We start from the raw sequence: 12,805 nt of genomic DNA on the forward strand, positions 1-12,805 counted from the left end.
ACTTTATATGTGCGACACATGTTACTTGTGTAACTGTCAAGATGTGTATATGACTGGAGTTTCGTCTTGGCAACGCTGATGTTTACTTTTAATCCAACGTCTTCTGTTTTCTTACAAAGTAGTAAACAAACAACACTTATATCATGGAAAGATTTGTCATATATTAAACTTGCTAGTTACATATGGTAACATTACTCAGAGCCTAAAGCGTAAGTGGCGATCTCTGCCTGTCAAGCTAAACAGAAGCGTATGCTGTCAACCAAGGTCGCGGGTTTGATGATCTATTTTGTTTACATTCATGAGAGCTTCTATAACTAATGGCCTAAAAAATAAACACTAAGCATTAGGTAGATCGCTGCATTCATGTACGCCAACTGTCTGAAATCTTAACAGCTTATAAAATGACTTTTTTATTTATTTAATAGCATCAATATTTATATATGTGTTTGGAGAGAGAGAGAGAGATTGATTTTTGATTGAGATTTTTACTTTAAGTCGTAACTGTTACCTGAATTTTGGTTACTGCCTCCTTGAATGATCAGCTTCTGCACCAGTTGTTGACGTATTGCAATTTGGAGGAAGTTATTGTTCTTTATGGTTTAAAATACGACTCTGTTAGTTACTTGGCCGTATTGCGGATAGCTCTGAGCCCAAGTTTTCGTAGCTCTTCATATCTAAGGGACCACTGTCGTAAGTAAGTAAGATCAAACAGAAATCTGCTTTTCGTGAGAAAACTACACGTCCTGATACATCAAAATTAGTCAGTGGAGTTCAGCACCATAAATTTTGTCGTTTGATAGACGGTAACGACAATGAAGTTCACCTCCTTTTCCAAAAACAAGATATTTCTATTTTTCACTTCCAGAAAATTTGTATACATAAGTGTTTGGCAACTCTTACACATACTTCCCCCTCTTTTATCATTAAAATATCAATTTTCATTAAATGTAACAATACGTTCTGGGCGATGGCCTAGCAACACGTCCTCTTTCCACAAGATACAGATTAGGAGTCCTTTTTTTTAATAAAATCAAATGTGTTTTCAAAGATTCTCTAATACTATCGTTGCGGGGCTTGCGCGCTAAAGAGTTTCTTGCTGTCCCACTGCGGTTCACTTCACATCAAGTACTTTTTGAATCACATTCAGATTTACGGTATTTTCATACCTTACTGAGCTTCTCAGAATAAAATCGGACACAGAATAGTTTAAGAGAATAAAGCAGTGAGGCACATATAACATTACAACCTTTTATTTGGCTGCAGTTGTTGAAGATGTAGTTGGTACGCATAGTGATATATACTAGTATTAAGATATAATTATTGGTTTTATCTTGCCATTGAAAGCAAATCATGAATTAACTACAGTACTATTCTGTATTAAGTCTACAGTATAAAACTGACATTTTTACTGTTTAACTGACATTCAATCCTTTATTCTACAACAGTTTTCTTTTCCTCACGTTTTGAATATGTAATATTACAAAAAGAATCTGTAATATGCAGTGCTCGTTATTGGATAACGAGTACCCTTGTTCTCATGTTATTTTGTTTATTAGTGTCAGAAGCAGCACCAAGGTACATGTAAAATATATAAAGAGAAATACAAAATAGAATTGTAGATATAAAACCATGGAAAGATTACAGTACATCAAATATAAAAGTAGGAAATACATATCGTGATTTCAAGCTAGAGTTAAACATTTCTTGTCCAGAAAGCGCTGACTCCAGTTGCATTTTACTTTGCTGCCTTAAGGCACTATAACGCATTTCGCGGGGTACAGTGCGCAGGTGTTCATACAGGATGTTGCCGTAAGAGCGTGAAATACTTGAACACGACCTAGAGGATGCTCCACTGAACAATTTGAGGAAGGGAACATGGAGTCGGAGAAGCCAGCATAACAAGGTAATAGGAATAAAATACGATTATTGTGTACTTGTACATTTACAATTACAGTTAACTGCAAAAACCACCGTTGGCACAATGAACGTATCGTTTGTACTGTATCTCACACAATGTGCTGAAACTGACGGTCATCAACCTCAGTGCAATCATAACATCGTGCGAACAAGATTCTGACACATTCTGACAAATATCCCTGGTGTGTCTGGAATCACATCACAGGCAGATAAAACTCCGGCAACTAATACCATCTACATATTCACTGGAGTCTCCCACACAAGTGACTTTAGATGTCTCCTTACGAAATAATCAAGAGGATTCAGGTCAGGTGACCTCAGAGGCCATCAAATATGACCTTCCCTTCCATCCGGAGACGAGGAAATACGGCACTGAGATGGTTGCGGACATCCACACTGAAGTGAGGCAGTGTATCGTCTGTCGTTGATTCATAGCAAGTTCTGTCATGGGACAACGTAAATTCGATACAACAGAGCCACCTTACGGACAAGTAAAGTAAACAAAACCTGCATCAGACTTACTAGTAATCAGGTTCGTCCTCCTTGTTTCCTTGCAGGAAATAAAATTGCTCAAATGGCTCTGAGCACTATGGGACTTCACATCTGAGGTCATCAGTCCACTAGAATTCAGAACTACTTAAACCTAACTAACCTAAGGACTGCACACACATCCATGCCCGAGGCAGGATTCGAACCTGGGACTGTAGCGGTCGCGCGGTTCCGGACTGAAACGCCTAGAACCGCTTGGCCACATCGGCCGGGGCCGGAAATAAAGAATGTGCATGTAAATAAACATCACAGTGCGTGTAAACTTGTACGCATGTTAGTTGTAAATAATGGCTCAAATGGCTCTGAGCACTATGGGATCCAACATTAACTAATCTCGAAAAGAGTAATGCTAGACAAAGCGGTAGACGAGTTTACTTCCATATCTCTTTAAGCTGGTTCTCCGACCCCAGGGTTCCAACCTCAAATTGTTCAGTGTGGAGCATTGTTTATATCTTGTTATATCCTTGCCCGCTCTTACGGAAACGCCCTGTATGAAGCTTCGTTTGTAGTAGTCCACATTCGCAGGAATTAGAGTCTACCGGGTAGGCCCATTTACTGACAGTATCTCTTGCTCTTGCGGTGCCCGTACATGCTCAGTTTAGTACCTCTCAAGTGTCCTAGTTTTCATCACAGTCTACTGCTAGTTCCTCTTTCGACTCCATGCAATGTTGATTTGAGGTCTTCCTTCGAAGGTCCACTCGTGTTTTAGGTTCTTCAGAATCCTCCATCGATCTCAGGAAACTTTCCTTTGATTTTAATCCCCGATGAGCAGGTTGGAGACCGTAGAGGCTGTGGCGTTCCGATGCTGTTGATTTAAATAGCTCTTCAAATGCTACTGTCTCTCTAAGGATGGCTAGACAAAGCGGTAGACAAGTTTACTTTCTTATTTTCTTAAGATGGCTTCCCCGACCCCAGGTTTCCTACCACAAAGTATTGAGTGGAGCGGATATGTGGGGGGTCTTGTACAGAAGTGTGGGCTTCAGACATCCGGTGATGATTCTGCTAGTCTCGTTGAGGGCGACATTAACCTGCTTTGTGTGTGCTGATGAGTACCAAACCAAGTATGCATACTTGCCGACAGAGCGACAGAGTGAGAGTGTTGAGGTTTCGAAAGCCATTGGTTTGGCTATCCATTTAGAGCTTATCAGCTTGCGAATACAATTATTTCTTCTGCTAACTTTTAGTTTGGTGTTAAGGCAGTGCTGTTTGTATATTAGGGCTCTATCTAGTATTAAAATTATTAACAGCCGACCAGTTGCAATGGATAAAGAATTCTTTACCTAGGTTTCAACAAATTTAAATCTGTCTTCTTCAGAAGGTGGCAATTTTACATTAGTATGGACTGATGTATCATCGCCGTTATTACAAATGTCGGCATAAATCCATTTGTCAAAATTAAAATATAGCCCTAGAAATAGGGTTTGTCACGTAAATACACTCCTGGAAATGGAAAAAAGAACACATTGACACCGGTGTGTCAGACCCACCATACTTGCTCCGGACACTGCGAGAGGGCTGTACAAGCAATGATCACACGCACGGCACAGCGGACACACCAGGAACCGCGGTGTTGGCCGTCGAATGGCGCTAGCTGCGCAGCATTTGTGCACCGCCGCCGTCAGTGTCAGCCAGTTTGCCGTGGCATACGGAGCTCCATCGCAGTCTTTAACACTGGTAGCATGCCGCGACAGCGTGGACGTGAACCGTATGTGCAGTTGGCGGACTTTGAGCGAGGGCGTATAGTGGGCATGCGGGAGGCCGGGTGGACGTACCGCCGAATTGCTCAACACGTGGGGCGTGAGGTCTCCACAGTACATCGATGTTGTCGCCAGTGGTCGGCGGAAGGTGCACGTGCCCGTCGACCTGGGACCGGACCGCAGCGACGCACGGATGCACGCCAAGACCGTAGGATCCTACGCAGTGCCGTAGGGGACCGCACCGCCACTTCCCAGCAAATTAGGGACACTGTTGCTCCTGGGGTATCGGCGAGGACCATTCGCAACCGTCTCCATGAAGCTGGGCTACGGTCCCGCACACCGTTAGGCCGTCTTCCGCTCACGCCCCAACATCGTGCAGCCCGCCTCCAGTGGTGTCGCGACAGGCGTGAATGGAGGGACGAATGGAGACGTGTCGTCTTCAGCGATGAGAGTCGCTTCTGCCTTGGTGCCAATGATGGTCGTATGCGTGTTTGGCGCCGTGCAGGTGAGCGCCACAATCAGGACTGCATACGACCGAGGCACACAGGGCCAACACCCGGCATCATGGTGTGGGGAGCGATCTCCTACACTGGCCGTACACCACTGGTGATCGTCGAGGGGACACTGAATAGTGCACGGTACATCCAAACCGTCATCGAACCCATCGTTCTACCATTCCTAGACCGGCAAGGGAACTTGCTGTTCCAACAGGACAATGCACGTCCGCATGTATCCCGTGCCACCCAACGTGCTCTAGAAGGTGTAAGTCAACTACCCTGGCCAGCAAGATCTCCGGATCTGTCCCCCATTGAGCATGTTTGGGACTGGATGAAGCGTCGTCTCACGCGGTCTGCACGTCCAGCACGAACGCTGGTCCAACTGAGGCGCCAGGTGGAAATGGCATGGCAAGCCGTTCCACAGGACTACATCCAGCATCTCTACGATCGTCTCCATGGGAGAATAGCAGCCTGCATTGCTGCGAAAGGTGGATATACACTGTACTAGTGCCGACATTGTGCATGCTCTGTTGCCTGTGTCTATGTGCCTGTGGTTCTGTCAGTGTGATCATGTGATGTATCTGACCCCAGGAATGTGTCAATAAAGTTTCCCCTTCCTGAGACAATGAATTCACGGTGTTCTTATTTCAATTTCCAGGAGTGTATAAATTAGTACATGGATGTTGCTGAGCTCACAACCGACAAATGTATTTATGCCGACATTTGTAATAACGGCGATGATACATCAGTCCATACTAATGTAACATTGCCACCTTCTGAAGAAGACAAATTTAAATTTGTTGAAACCTAGGTAAAGAATTCTTTATCCATTGCAACTGGTCGGCTGTTAATAATTTTAATACGTGGAACCGTTGCTGTTGTGCAGATATGTTTAAAATACTGAATCTAGTGTTATACCCATGTATTTAGGGCTGGAAAAACGCTCTAATAGTATCAATTTCCAATCGGTCTGTAGTTTTTTATCGATCTGATTGTTCCAAATGTGGAAGACACATACTTGTGTTTTCGTAGGATTTGGCTTGAACTGTTTATTTCGGTAATGCTGATCTAGCTCTGCTACGGCCTTACTAAGACATTGTTCCAGCTCCTTGAATGTTTTCCCTAGTGCTGTAACGGCCCTGACGTCTACGTATATATAACAATTTGCGCAGGGTGGGCAAATAAAAGTAGCCCGGACTAGTGGATACGACTGGACGTGAATCTATGCGTATAACGCTGGGGGGAAAATACCTACAGTTACTTCCAACATGATGGAGCAGCTGCCCATACAGCTGGCCGTACCTTGGAGCACATTTACAGAATCTTTAGTTGAGAGACTTGTTAGCAGAGGTAAGTCTCGTTAAGACCCTTAGCTGGCAAGCCAGATCACCTGATCTGGCAGTGTGCTATTATTTTGCGTGGGGAGCCCTGAAGTCTAAAGTGTATCGCAACAACGCTCATAGTTTTCAGCAGAACATTTTGGATGAGATTGTACCAATTCCAGAAGTCCAACTTCGATCCGCCTTCAGCAGTTTGTTGACCAGGACCTAGAAGTGCCAAAAGATGAATGATGGTCACTTTTAGCATCTGCTATAGCGAAGTTAGTTCTGTATTTCCTTTCCTCTGTTATGTTTCTGTGTACCCGGGAACTCTTCTCTGGGCCACTATTATTTGGTTCACCCTGTACCTGCAGGGAGGGGTTGATCATTGGTGTAAACGTTGATCAGTAACAGTGACAACACACTTGCCTGTGGCAGGCCATTCCCCTCGTTTCTCCATCTGCTTCATTTTCCTTGAAGCTCCACTAGGAAGCTCCGATTGTGGTTCATGTTTCTGATGATGTTTGTAAGATTATTGCTTCTATTTTGTGGCATGTGCCTTCTGCTTCAGGAGTGGGAGATCGTTTGTATCTTACGTAGTCACAATCTCGATGAAAACGGAATCCATTACATAGCACTTGCATGGTACAGATTTTTTCAGAATGGAATCCAGCCTGTTGCGGTATGAGGATAGGTTCCACGGTCAGTGTGAGGCGGTTTTGTATCAGTCTTTCGAAAATTTTGTGTGTACCAGGTAACAGGGAGATTGGGTGGTAGCTCCTTGGGTTGCCGGCTCCTTTCCCCCTTTTAGCTATGATCTTGGCTTTTCGCCAGATGCTACGAATTTTGCATTGTTGTAGACTGGCGTTGACCGTGTACAATAGCCACTGTTTAGGAAACTGCCCCTAAAGGCGGAAGAATGAGCAATGATGAACGGCATTCGGATGCAAAAGACAATGGAAACCGTTGCATTAAGAACTCATAATGCGTATCCTCAGGACATGTGGCCTGTTATGGAAAAAGTGTCATGAAGATCATCCCATTGCCAAAAGATTCCGCAATAGTCCCCCATTCGGATCTCCAGGAGGGGTCTGCCAAAGGGCAGGTGACCATGAGAAAAAGATTGAATAACCAACAAAGAGACAGCGTTCTGTGAGACAGGGTGTGGAATGAGAGAAGTTTGACGTGGTAAGGAAACTAGAACATCTGAAAATGGAATTGCTAATGTAGTGATGGTCAGTGAAGTGAAATGTAAAGAAGGCAAGGATTAAAAGTAAGGGTGGTAACATTAAGAGTGTAACGGGAATTACTCTATTAGTAAGGGTGGTAACATTAAGAGTGTAACGGTAATTACTTTATTATATGCAGAGGAGAGAGTGGCCAGAGTACATTGGAGGCCTGTATGAGAGTTAAAATAAAATTGAGAATCTGTTGGATGACTATCCGTTTCGCTTTAGGACAGGTAAGGCGCCAGAAGCAATTGTGACGTTTGATAATGGAAGTAAGACTAAAGAAAAATCAAGACTCGCTGATAGGATTTGTCGATCTGGAAAAAGCGTACGACAGTGTAAAATAGTGCAAGGGGTTTAAAGTTCTGAGAAAAGTAGGGGTAAGTTATAGGGAAAGACGGGTAATATACAATAAGTACGTGAGCAAAGAGGCAATAATTATAATCGAAGTCCAAGAACGAAGTACTCGGATTGAAAACGGTGTAAGACAGCGATGTAGTCTTTCGCCCACACTGTTCAATCCATGCTTCAAAAAAGCGATTACGGAAATAAAAGTAGTGTTGCAGAGGGGAATTACAAGGTGAAAAGATACCTTTGATAAGATTCGCTAGCGATACTGATATCCTGACTGAATGTGAAAAAGGATTACAGGAACTGCTTAATGGAATGATCATTCTAATATGTACAGAACATGGACTAAGAGGAAACAGAAGAAAGTTGAAATTGATGAGGACCAACAGAAATGAGAACAGCGAGAAACTTAACACGAATATTGGTGATCATGAAGCAGATAAAGTTAAGGCGTTCTCCTACATAGGCAGCAACATGACCGATGACGGACGGAGCAAGAGAACGTGAAGAGCAGTCAAGTACTGGTAAATAGGGCACTCCTAGTCAACAGAAGTCTATTGGTATCAAACATAGGCCGTAATCTGACGAAGAAATTTCTGAGAATGTACTTCTGGAGCACAGAACTCTATGGTTGTGAAACATGGATTGAGGGAAAACCGAAAAAAAAAAAAGAGAATCGAAGCATTTGAGATGTGGTACTAGAGACGAATGTTGAAAATTGGGTGGGCTGATAATTTAAGGAATGTGGAGGTGCTCCGAAAAATCGGCGAGGAAAGGAATATATGAAAACCACAGAAAAGACTGAGGGAAATGGCGCAGCTGCTAGAATTCGGGAGGGTGAAGGTTGAAACCCATTGAAACCCATGTCCGGCCACCCTGATTTAGGTTTTCCGTGACTTCCCTAAATCGCTTCAGGCAAATGCCTGGATGGTTCCTTTGAAAGAGCACGCCCGTGTTCCTTCCCCGTCCTTCCCTAATCCGATGGGACCGATGACCTCGCTGTATGATCCCCTCCCCCAAATCAACCACTTACCAAACACTGACAAGAAGAAGGGACAGGAGGTTAGTGCATTTGTTAAGACATCACGGAATAACTTCCATTGTACTAGAGGGAGCTGTAGACAATAAAACCTGTAGAAGCAAACAGAAAATGGGAATATATCCAGCAAATAATTGAGTACGTAGGTTGCAAGGGCTGATTTGAGATAAAGAGGTTGGCACAGGAGAGGAATTCATGGCGGGCCGCATCAAACCAGCCAGAAAACTGATGACTCAAAAAAAATTGGTGAATGTCTAAGTATGGTAGGCAGTTTGAGGCTTTTCTCTTTCGGTGTTGGCGAATTTTGTTGTATGGTATGTCCCACACTAGCCTAGCTCCGCTACGGCCAGTTTCTTCGCTTGCCTTGGTCTGCAATAGTGTTTACACTCGGGGATCATGCTGTTGATGGATCGTCCACTCATTTCACCACAGATTTTCCCTAAGGTACAAGGTACGCGGTACGTTGGCGACGTTTGGAAGTGGGTTTCTTTTCTGCCTTGTTGATCTAAGACAAACTTTGATCTTCTTGGTCGGTTTGTAAATAGTCTTTACCTGTTTTTGCGCGGTATACAGCCAGTTGGGTCCACCATCCCGGGGATGTACGTAGGAAGGCTTTAGTCGGCATTTCTTATTTCGCAGAATGTCAAATTTCGTGACCTTTCTTATGAGTAAACCATTGCTCCTCACAATGCTTTCAAGGTGCTGCCTCTCGCTTCCTAAATGTCGTGGTTCAAATATTATTCGTCTTGCGCGCCTTACGGAAGTATTAATTATCCTTCTTTTCTAGCTCGGGTGCTGATCTTGATGATCTGACAGTTTATGCATACTGGTCCGTACGCGTCGGTTTTCTATACACGCTATGCCAGAAAAGGTAACTGTTGGTCCTTTTCTATCTTCATAGTAAATTTTATGTTAGCATAAACATTATTTAGACGTCTTGGAGAGTCATCGAGCTGTTCATTAGTGTGGTCCCACATGACGAATATGTCGTCGTGGTACGAGGTGCCAAGGCCAGCATTGTTTGTCGAAGCTGTCCATGAAGGAACTGGACACCACTGGATGAAGTGGAATGCCCATGGCGCTGCCTTCCAGCTCTTCGCACGAGAGGCGTTCAAATACGTAGCCTTCGAAATGGCATCTGTAACAAAGGTGGGTGTCAAGCAGAGAGGTGTCAATGTTTTTCTTTTTCTTGTGGGAAACGAGAACATCACAGATATTTACTGCCGCTTGTAGAAAGTATACTGAGCTCTGGTAATGAACAAAAGCACAGTGATTCGTTGGGTGAATCGTCTGTCATCATCGCAACAAGATCGTGCAAACCCGTTCGATGTCCCGCGTGACGGCTGGCCGTACACAGCTGTGACACCTGCAGAGTTTTGAACGTGCGGACACACATTCGAGACGATCTACGTATGGCAATCAGAACCTAAAGGGGTTATTCTTTTTGATAGCTTCACTCATAGGAGGGTCAACGCTGCAGTGTATTGTGCTACCCACAGGAAACTGAAGAAACGACTTCAGTGTGTTCGTTAAGCGTTCGTTAAAACGTACTTCTCATTTTCTGTGACAATGCAAGGCCTCACACAAGTCTCTGCACGCGAAAGGAGCTCACAAAACATCATTCGAATATGGTACCTCACCCATCCTACATCCCGCAACTCGCACCTTTCGACGTCCAACTGTCTGGATCAATGAAGGATGCACTTTTGGGGAGCAGTACGTGGATGATGGGGGGTTATTGATGCAACAAAACGTTGGTTTCGACGTCGACTAACATACTGGTACCTTGCTGACCTACAGGCCCTCCCAGTAAGATTCGTAAGGACGTCGCTGTGGACGGAGATTACGTTAAAAAATAGGATTTTGAATCAAAATCAAACCTGTTTTGAGAGTAAAAGTGACGCTTTATTCACATAACGCTCCTTTTAGAAATCGCCATTCCGCATGAAATAGATCGTGGTAAGAGATGCTTGAAAGAGGTTGGTAATGCCGAGTGGGCGAATACAACCGATATGCTTCAGAGAAACATTGAATGACGCTTTGGTAAACAAAGAAACAAAATGAAATCTGAACAAGATGTCGTTTGGTTCAAGTTTTTGTTTCAGCTTCCCAATTAATAAGGACTCGCGACAGCAGGCGATTTGTCAGCAAGCGGCCACGAAGACCTCACCAATTTCGTAGAAAAGTACCAGTTTCTGAGAGCATGTTCCAACACTTCTAGCGACTTTGCCTTTTTAGAAATTTGAGTAGCTTCTACGACGAATGAGAAGTGGAAAGAGGTACGCGCCCTGTGACTTCGGTTAGCGGCTTACAAGGTGACAGGCCAGAAGCTGAAGCAGGGTTTCTCCTTGCGGCAGCCCCACTATATGATAAGGGCGACACTTGTGAGAGGCGGCGACCTCTAGCTAATTAGCTGGTTACGCCGCCGGTAACGGGCCGTTACTGTAGGCGCGGCCCGCCGTACGCACCAGCCCCGACGGTTCCGCGACCGTCCCGTAAACAAGGCATAATTAGCGAGGCCATGCGCTCGGAGGCGGCGGGATAACTTATTTCATTAGCACTAACTCGTTAAGCTGCTCCGTGAACTCGGACAACGGTCGCTAGAACTCTGACTCTCAGCCAGGAGTGTCACGGCGTGGTTGGTGTGGCGGTGGTGGTGGTGGGGGGGGGGGGGGGGGGGAGTTGTCGCTCCGTGAACCTCGGGTGACGCCCCGGCCATTCAGCGCCGCCTCTCGGCTGTTCACTGCACGCGACGCCACACCCATAGTGGCAGAACGCCAGGCGACGGTATCAAGTTCGCAAGGGACTACAACCGCGTGGTCACGGGGCCGTCTTATGGGCTGCAAGTGCTGGCGAATAGTAGTTAATCAGGTGCTTGGCAAGGATTCGATTCTTGAGGAAGTCTAAATTTATCACAGTCTCGCCCCCACTCCATACCAAATATACTACCCAATCAAAAGCATCTACATCTACATCTACATCCATACTCCGCAAGCCACCTGACGGTCTGTGGCGGAGGGTACCCTGATTACCTCTATCGGTTCTCCCTTCTATTCCAGTCTCCTATTGCTCGTGGAAAGAAGGATTGTCGGTATCCTTCTGTGTGGGCTCTAATCTCTCTGATTTTATCCGCATGGTCTAATCACTCCTAATGCGTACTCCCAGATAATTTATGGAATTAACTGCTTCCAGTTGCTGAACTGCTATTTTGTAGCTAAATGATAAGGGATCTAGCTTACTATGTATTCGCAGCACATTACACTTGTCTACATTGAGATTCAATTGCCATTCCCTGCACCATGCATCAATTCGCTGCAGATCCTCCTGCATTTCAGTACAATTTTCCATTGTTACAACCTCTAGATACACTACAGCGTCATCCGTAAAAAGCCTCAGTGAACTTCCGATGTCATCCACAAGGTCATTTATGTATATTGTGAATAGCAACGGTCTATGACACTCCCCTGCGGCACACCTGAAATCACTCTTACTTCGGAAGACTTCTCTCCATTGAGAATGACATGCTGCGTTCTGTTATCTAGGAACCCTTCAATCCAATCACACAATTGGTCTGATAGTCCGTGTGCTCTTACTTTGTTCATTAAACGACTGTGGGGAACTGTATCCAACGCCTTGCGGAAGTCAAGAAACACGGCATCTACCTGGGAACCCGTGTCTATGGCCCTCTGAGTCTCGTGGACGAATAGCGCAAGCTGGGTTTCACACGACCGTCTTTTTCGAAACCTATGCTCATTCCTACAGAGTAGATTTCTAGTCTCCATAAAAGTCATTATACTCGAACATAATACGTGTTCCAAAATTCTACAACTGATCGACGTTAGAGATATAGGTCTATAGTTCTGCACATCTGTTCGACGTCCCTTCTTGAAAACGGGCATGACCTGTGCCCTTTTCCAATCCTTTGGAACGCTGCGCTCTTCTAGAGACCTACGGTACACCGCTGCAAGACGGGGGGCAAGTTCCTTCGCGTACTCTGTGTAAAATCGAACTGGTATCCCATCAGGTCCAGCGGCCTTTCCTCTTTTGAGCGATTTTAATTGTTTCTCTAGCCCTCTGTCGTCTATTTCGATATCTACCATTTTGTCATCTGTGCGACAATCTAGAGACGGAACTACAGTACAGTCTTCCTCTGTGAAACAGCTTTGGAAAAAGACATTTAGTATTTCGGCCTTTAGTCTGTCATCCT

This window comes from Schistocerca nitens, chromosome 7 (genome assembly GCF_023898315.1).
Source record: "Schistocerca nitens isolate TAMUIC-IGC-003100 chromosome 7, iqSchNite1.1, whole genome shotgun sequence".
NCBI lineage: Eukaryota > Metazoa > Arthropoda > Insecta > Orthoptera > Acrididae > Schistocerca > Schistocerca nitens.